Source organism: Anopheles moucheti (assembly GCF_943734755.1).
Source record: "Anopheles moucheti chromosome X unlocalized genomic scaffold, idAnoMoucSN_F20_07 X_unloc_2, whole genome shotgun sequence".
NCBI classification, from domain to species: domain Eukaryota; kingdom Metazoa; phylum Arthropoda; class Insecta; order Diptera; family Culicidae; genus Anopheles; species Anopheles moucheti.
The window spans coordinates 25001-32500 of NW_026453526.1; positions in this window are offsets into that span (position 1 = coordinate 25001).

A 7500-nucleotide genomic window follows, 5' to 3' on the forward strand; every position below is an offset into this window, starting at 1 on the left:
TCTCAAAAATGATTTTCGTTTCACTTTTCATACTCAGGGGAGTCTAAAATTGATGTTTTGAGTCACCGTGAAAAAAAAATTTTTTTGACCCGAGCTTGTGTCGGCGACCCAAAATCGACGCACTTGGGAAAAATGTTCTAGCAGGGGCCCTCCCATACAAAATTTTTTTCTTCTCAAAAATGATTTTCGTTTCACTTTTCATACTCAGGGGAGTCTAAAATTGATGTTTTGAGTCACCGAGAAAAAAAAATTTTTTTGACCCGAGCTTGTGTCGGCGACCCAAAAATCGACGCACTTGGGAAATATGTTCTAGCAGGGGCCCTCCCATACAAAAATTTTTTCTTCTCAAAAATGATTTTCGTTTCACTTTTCATACTCAGGGGAGTCTAAAATTGATGTTTTGAGTCACCGTGAAAAAAAAATTTTTTTGACCCGAGCTTGTGTCGGCGACCCAAAATCGACGCACTTGGGAAATATGTTCTAGCAGGGGCCCTCCCATACAAAAATTTTTTCTTCTCAAAAATGATTTTCGTTTCACTTTTCATACTCAGGGGAGTCTAAAATTGATGTTTTGAGTCACCGTGAAAAAAAAATTTTTTTGACCCGAGCTTGTGTCGGCGACCCAAAATCGACGCACTTGGGAAAAATGTTCTAGCAGGGGCCCTCCCATACAAAAATTTTTTTTTGACTCACCGGGTAAAATGGTCGCACTTGGTAAAAATGTTCTAGCAGGGGCCCTTCCATACAAAAATTTTTTCTTCTCAAAAATGATTTTCGTTTCACTTTTCATACTCAGGGGAGTCTAATATTGAAGTTTTGAGTCACCGTGAAAAAAATTTTTTTTTGACTCACCGGGTAAAATGGTCGCACTTGGTAAAAATGTTCTAGCAGGAGCCCTCCCATACAAAAAATTTTTATTTCTCAAATCGATCCGTGGTTTCACTTTTCATACTCTAGGGCCCATTTGCTTCAACTTTGGAAAAAATTTTCGATGATGAAAAATTTTCACCTTCGACGTCCATCGACCACTCGACCCGAACTTGGTACTTTTGTATGGAGGTACCCGAGTGGTGACTTTTTCATACAAAAATTTTTATTTCTCAAATCGATCCGTGGTTTCACTTTTCATACTCTAGGGCCCATTTGCTTCAACTTTGGAAAAAATTTTCGATGATGAAAAATTTTCACCTTCGACGTCCATCGACCACTCGACCCGAACTTGGTACTTTTGTATGGAGGTACCCGAGTGGTGACTTTTTCATACAAAAATTTTTTTGCGAATACGTGTTCGTTCGCGATCATTTAGGCCATGAACCGCAAGTCCGCTGCGATAGAAATAGTGCATTGTAGTTACTCGACGAGAAAAAAAATCGGGACTTAGAAAAATTTTTGAAAGTCAAATCGTATTGACTTCCAACAACACCTGATAATAAACACACATTGCCTGTTGCACCACAGTTCGCATTTGACTTAACAAATCGCCTGTTGGTACGCACATCACCATCGACTTTACCAATCGCGTTTCGCACCGCTAATCCCACTTGGCGTGGAGCCACGCACATAATGTTGCGAGGAGAGTATTAATCGGGACTTAGCGTTTTAAGCTCGCGAACACTCCACTATGGGAGTGCACGCAAGCACCAACTGTACACACACAACACAACAATCACTCTCGCGAACACTCCATTCCCAAAGTGAACGCGAGCACCAGCAAGCATGGGTCGCCTGAGAGGATCGATGCGAACGCATCTCTACAACTCGCAGCTCCCAGCCTGTAGTCCCGTCGTTTGCGGGCGGTCGAAGGTGTCGAAACTAGTTGTATCCACGGTCGACGGAAACACAGCCACCAGGGTTCCCTGTGGTAAGGTACTTCCACGTGCAGCGTGCTCCCGCCCGTTGCGGCTCAGTCTAGTGCTATAGCGGGGATGAGACGTCAGTGTGCGCGGGGCAGCACCGACGGATCTCGGAGGGTTGTTAAGCCCGCTAGCTTCCGATCACCTAATGGGTTTGAGAAGCGCTATCAGCTCGGATTGGATACGACCTTAGAGGCGTTCAGGCATAATCCAGCGGACGTAGCGTCATACCAAAGTCCGGTCGAACTAGTATTGAGCCAGTGGTCCGTACCTGTGGTTCCTCTCGTACTGCACAGGAATTCCGTTAAGATAGCGGCAAACAGCACACACCAGTAGGGTAAAACTAACCTGTCTCACGACGGTCTAAACCCAGCTCACGTTCCCTTGAAAGGGTGAACAATCCTACGCTTGGTGAATTTTGCTTCACAATGATAGGAAGAGCCGACATCGAAGGATCAAAAAGCCACGTCGCTATGAACGCTTGGCGGCCACAAGCCAGTTATCCCTGTGTGTCTGTGTTTCGAGCAGTCGAGCTGTTCGGACGTGGTGTGTTTGCTCCGCAGTGAGAATAACAATTTTTGTGCAAAAATCCCTTAGAGCGACTGGACTTTGGTGATAAATCGTTGATAAGAGTACGTTTTAAGTGATTCGTGCGAAAACCGCTTCAAAATCGATGCAATAACGCGGAAAACAAGCATAAACATTTCCCCATACATTTTGTATGGGGAACTATTTCCGCCGGAAAAACGCTTATAATAGGCCATTTTCAACGCGGTTTGCGGTGAAATACGTTTATCAGGTGCCAATAAACGATTTTCTGTTGAAAAACAGTGTTTGCCAGCGAAAATTATAGTGATACACGGAGTTGCAATTTTGCGCAAAGAAACACAACAACAACAACAACAACAACAGTGCGTGTTGCGAATTTGTGCAAAATTCCGGTCCCCACGGGCCGGAAGTGGCCGAAAACGATAGTTTATGTGCCCGTGATCGCGTTAAGGCAAAAAACCGGACGGAAAACGGACGAAAATTGCCGAAAACAACGTGGCAAAAAAGTGCAAGGGGTGCTACCGCCGGAGCACGTGTTTTCGAGCGACGGTGTTTATTAAAAAATCGCCTATAACTCTGCGAGTTTTTATCGGATTTGCGTGCGGTTTTCACCGCTGTGATTGTTTTAACGTGTTTGATAAGATCCAAACGGAAAAACAGTGAAAATCGCGGAAAAATTTTTTGACATTTTTTGGTGACATCCGGGTGACACATATGACCCAGCTGACGAATTTTGAAAAGTGAGCAGTCCCCAACAGACAATTTTTTGAATTGGCGGTTTCTACTCGAAAAACTGCTCGAAATAAGAAAGGACGCAGAAAATTTGGGGAAGCTGTGGGGGGGCATCGGCAGCTCGAATCTGCTCGATTCGGAATTTTTTATCGAGCTCGAAACTGCTCGAATTCCGGTTTTTTTGAGAAAATCACGTGGAAAAAATCGGGAAAAACCCCAATAAATACGCAAAGGCTGCCACGAGTAGAGTAACATCACCCTGACCACTCTCGCCTGCCAATTCAACACCCAGCGAGTCCGTGGCTGACGTATTCCTGCTCCAGGTGGGAGGTTATTAGCCTCCCACCATGCCCACGTCATCAGGGTCTGGGGCAAGCGACCAGCGTTCGCTTAGGCCGCTTAGAGGACGAGCAACCTCTACCGATACGCGGCTCAGCAGCACAATAGAGCCGAAGGTGGTGCTCTCCAGAGTCACCACGATGTCTGCGATGTCTGCGATTGAGTCGTCACCCCGTACGTTGACGGCGCAAAGCTTCGAGGCAGTGAATGAGGAGCTTCGTGAGCTGGTCCGGTCGCTTCGGCAGGAGCTCTCCCTCTTGCGCGCTCAGATGCAGGAGATGGCATCTGAGGCCAAGGAGAGCTTGAAGACCACGAAGGAGGAGGCACGCCAACGCGAAGAGCGGGCCTGGTTGGAGGTGGCTGCTCTTCGCGAGGAGCTGAAGGCGGAGCGTCAGCAGCGCCATCAGCAGGGCAGCCAGCAGCAGAGACAGCAGCAGCAACAGGCAGCGGGTGCGGTGACGGCTACGGTGGTGCCGTCTCCGGACCAGGAAGGCGGCTCCTGGGCCGAGGTGGTGCGCCGTAAGCCGGCACGCCAGCAGCCGGCCCAGCAGCATCAGCAGGTGCAGCAGCAGCGGCAGCAACTGCATCAGGGGGGCACGGTGTATCGCCCCCCACAGATGGGTCAGCCGCAACAGCAACGTCAGCAGCAGCAGTGGCAGCTGAAAGGTCAGCTGTTGCACAGCCGACTGCAGCAGCAGCAGCAGCGTCCGCAGCAGCCACAACAGCAGCGAAAGTCGCGTCGTTTGCGACAGGACTTGGTGGAGGTCGCGCCAGCGGAGGGCCAAACCTGGGACTCCGTTTATGCGAAGATCCGGCGTACAATTAAGGAGGAGGCGGAATACAAAGACTTGGTGGGCCATATCCTTATTGGCCGCCGAACACACGCAGCTCTCCTGCGGATGGAGCTGAGTCGGTCGGCAAATTCTGCTCTGGTGCTGCGAGACGTGCAGCGAATTGTCGGGGATGCTGGAGTGGCCAGACTGGTCACGGAGATGAGCGAGCTCATCGTCTGCCACGTCGACCCGTTGGCGCAGGAGGCTGATCTAAAGGAGGTGCTCGACAAGGAGCTGCAGGGCTGTGCTGGCATCGCGTCCGTCAGCATGTGGCAGCTTCAGGACGGCACAAAGCGGGCTCGCGTTCGCCTTCCGGCTAAGGTCGCCAAGCAGCTCGTGGGGCGGCGAATGGCGCTGTGCGACTGCATAAGCACGGCGAAGGAAGCTCCGGCCACTCCAACGGCGCGACTTCGTTGCTACCGCTGTCTGGAGCGCGGTCACGTGGCGCGCGATTGCCGATCAACCGTTGATCGGCAACACGTCTGCATTCGCTGCGGCGTCGACGGTCATCGGGCCGGCACCTGCAGCGCAGAGGTGAAGTGTGCCGTCTGCGGTGGTCCCCACCGCGTGGGCCATAGTACGTGCGTCCGCTCGGCAGCCTCTTCGCAGTAAGGGTGCTGCAGCTCAATGTGGACCACTGTCAGGCAGGGCAGGATCTTGCGCTGCAAGCAGCGCGTGAACATCGGGCCGACGTCCTGCTTCTGTCGGACATGTACAGGCCGCCCTCCCACAATGGGAACTGGGCATACGACGGGGCGAGGAGGACTGCAGTGGTGGCCACCGGATCACACCCAATACAACGGGTGTGGAGCAGTGCAGTGCCCGGTCTGGTGGCTGCCCAGGTGGCTGGGGTGACTTTCATCTGCTGCTATGCGCCACCACGTCGTCCCACGCGCGAGTTCGAGCAGTTCCTCGAAGCCGTGGAACTCGAGACCGCTGCCCACTCCCGAGTCGTCATTGCCGGCGACTTCAACGCCTGGCACACGGAGTGGGGCAGCGCGAGGACTGAACCGCGCGGCATTGAGCTGTGGAACCTGGTCGAGCGGATGGGGCTGTCAACGCTCAATCGAGGTAACGAGCCAACGTTCATCGGCAGAGGAGCAGCTGTGTCCAGCGTGATTGATGTCACCTTTGCCAGCCCGTCGATCGTCAGGGCAGGGGCTTGGGAGGTGCTCCCATTCCCCCGGTCCGATCACCAGCTCATCAGGTTCGAGGTGGAGGGACCCGTACAGTTGCAGAGGGATGCGCAGCACTCTCAGCAGGGTCAGTCGCAGCGGTCGTCACGGCGTGATCCACAGGCCAGCCGGCAGCGCGCGCCATGCGCTGGCAAGCGGTGGAAGACGAAGCAGTTTAACGAAGCCTCTTTCCTTCACGCACTTGAAGATGTGAACTTCGTCGAGCTGGCTGCGACTGATGCGGGCATGGTGTCCGCTCTTACGGAAGCGTGCGACATCACCATGCAGCGGGTTTCTCGGCTACACAGCGATCCTCATCGAGATGTATATTGGTGGTCGCCTGAAGTGGAGCGTCTACGCGGGATTTGTCTGGCTGCGCGTGAGCGGCTCAGGCACACCATCGACCTGGAGGGGCGTAGCATCGCGGCGGCCGATCATCGCACGGCGAAGCGCAACCTCGAGAAGGCGATTCGAGCCAGCAAGCGGCAGGAGTTCGAAAGCCTCATCAGCATCGCCGAGGAGAACGTGTTCGGTGCGGGATACAGGGTGGTGACGTCTCGGCTGCGTGGCAGTCGCGTGCCGCCTGAGACCGACCGTGTCGAGCTGGAACGGATCGTCTCCGACCTGTTCCCGGTCCATCCACCGGTCTCGTGGCCTGACGCGAACGACGACGCTGACTCGGACGGGGTCACAGTCGCTGACGTGACCTGCGACGAGCTGTTGGCCATCGTCGCCGACATGAGCTCGAGGAAGGCCCCTGGCCTGGACGGCATCCCGAACGCTGCGGTTAAGGCGGCGATCAGGAGGTATCCGGAGGTCTTCTGCCGTGTGTACCAGGACTGCCTTACCCGCGGTACGTTTCCACCGCAGTGGAAGAGGCAGCGCCTGGTGCTGCTACCTAAGCCTGGCAAGCCTCCGGGCGAGAGCGCATCTTACCGGCCTTTATGCATGCTGGACGCACTGGGCAAAGTGCTGGAGAGGCTCATTTTGAACCGCCTCAACCTACACCTCGAGGACGTGGACTCTCCGCAGCTCTCTGGCGCCCAGTACGGCTTCCGCAAGGGGCGCTCGACGATCAGCGCGATCGAGCGCGTTGTCGACGCGGGCAGAAGGGCCATGTCATTTGGCCGCACCAACGCCGCAGACAAGCGCTGCCTGATGGTGGTTGCGTTGGATATCCGCAACGCCTTCAACACGGCAAGCTGGCAGTGTATAGCCGAGTCGTTGCGCGCCAAACGAGTTCCGTCACTGCTTGTTAACATCATCCGGTCATACTTTCAGGGGCGTGAGCTGCTGTTCGACACACGGGAGGGCCCCGTCGTACGTCCCATCTCTGCTGGGGTTCCACAGGGGTCCATCCTGGGCCCGACCCTGTGGAACGTGATGTATGACGGCGTGCTCAGCGTCCCGCTGCCGCCTGGTGCCGAGATCATTGGCTACGCGGACGATCTCGTTCTTCTCGCACCAGGCACAACTCCAACATCAGCAGCAGCTACAGCGGAGGAGGCGGTGTCAGCAGTAGACCGGTGGTTGCGCGAGCACCACTTGGAGCTGGCACACGCCAAGACGGAAATGACTATTATTTCCAGTCTAAAAAAACCTCCGGTTGGGATCAGTATCACCGTTGGCGGCGTGGTCGTCCCATACACACGTACCCTGAAATACTTGGGGGTGAGGCTCCAGGACCACCTCTCCTGGGTGCCACACGTGACGGCGATCACGGAGAAGGCGACACAGGTAGCACAGGCAGTCAATCGCCTAATGCCGAACCACCGAGGGCCGAAGACGTCAAAGTCTCGTTTGCTGGCGGCAGTCGCAGACTCCGTCATGCGCTACGCCGCCCCGGTCTGGCATGGTGCTCTGAAGAATCGCGAGTGTCGCCGGTTGCTACAACGGGTCCAGCGATCTTCGGCGATTCGCGTTGCGCGGGCGTTCGCGACGGTCCGGTACGAGACTGCTGTGCTGTTGGCTGGGCTCGTGCCAATCTGCAGAGCAGTGGAGGAGGACACCCGAGTCCAC